A 1,508-nucleotide genomic window follows, 5' to 3' on the forward strand; every position below is an offset into this window, starting at 1 on the left:
CGAGAGCAAAAGTGATTACAATAAATTTTGCACAATGCTCCTTCTACTTCCATTTTAGAATCATCATTTGAAGTAAACATAAAACTGCCTTTCCTATAAAATGTTTCATCATCAGCATTTAGAAGAACTAAGTTGCTTTTCGAAGCTTGGTTGGTAACATCAATATGATGAGGCAAATAAAGTTCTGCTGGTTTTATTAGCTCCAAATTAATATAAACCCATACAATAGGAGTGACAGGAACATAGTGGTCAAAATCAAAGTTATCACCATACAAACATGCTCCAAACCATACAGTAGCTGATTCCTGTACTGCTCCTTCAGGAATAATGAGGGTTGTACCATACTTGTCACAATGATAGAATAAACCATTACTGTCTACTGGTAGCACTGTTAGATTACCATATATGCCTATATACAGGTATATGTTAAGCTATGTATAAACATATAAGAACAGCAATTACCTGTTATGCTCTGTAAAACATCTGCACTTAATAATAGTTCAGCTTTTTTCATAGAAGACAATGGATCAATAATTTGCTCTGTGCTCACTTGTGCATCTTGCTCTCTGATCTCCCTTTTTAAAATTTCAGTTTCTGTATCTTTTGCCCCACTCATTTTATGTAGAGTAGTGCCAGTACTTTCATGATGAGTAGCAGATGCATAGGAAAAATCTAGTCTGTTGTTTTTACCAGTAAATTGAGAGCATATTGCTTTGTGTTTCTCATCTACCACAATCTTTCCAAGTGGTTCTATTAAAATTGAGAGAGTCAACCAGATCCAGCACTCCCTTAGCATCAATGCTAGTGCTAGCAACATAAAGAACAGACAATGTGGAGTTGATGCGTATAAATTCAGCAAGTGATGGAACACTGAGTGAAGTAATTCCAGTATTAAAGTCCAGAGATAAGCACTGAAGCTTCTTGTTATACTTAAGAGATTGCACTAGAGTAATGACCCCATCATCATCAATGGAATTGTGATTGAGATGCAGACTCTCCAATGTATTGTTATCCAACATTTGAGATGCAAAAAGGTCAATGAAGTCATGTGTTAATGGAGTTGAGAAAATATATAAGCTTCTAATGCTTTTCTTCTGCAGAAGAGGCACTATTAGTAACTGAGCAATATCAGAAGATGAATAATCAAGATAAATGCATTCATGATTGTCGTCTATTTTTGATAGGACATTGGTACACTCCTCTGCTGATGGAGAAGTAAGCCGCACTTCAGATTCACTCCATTCTATCACAAACAAAAGACTTAACATTATTATTATATCTGCTTTGAGTGTCTGTGCTCATGCACATTATTACTACATGTACATGTACATGTCCTCTTTCCATAATGATAATGTGAGCTATAGTTCAAGAATACCAGATACATGTTTTACACATATGTACATGAAACTCACTTGTGCTGGTGATCATGTCTTGTTCTTTACTTTGGTGTAGCCTAGCCTTTAATCCTTCAATTTCTATATTTTTCATTTTACTAATCCTAGATAGTG

This window comes from Amphimedon queenslandica, unplaced genomic scaffold (assembly GCF_000090795.2).
Source record: "Amphimedon queenslandica unplaced genomic scaffold, v1.1 AMPQUscaffold_9931, whole genome shotgun sequence".
Lineage (NCBI taxonomy): Eukaryota > Metazoa > Porifera > Demospongiae > Haplosclerida > Niphatidae > Amphimedon > Amphimedon queenslandica.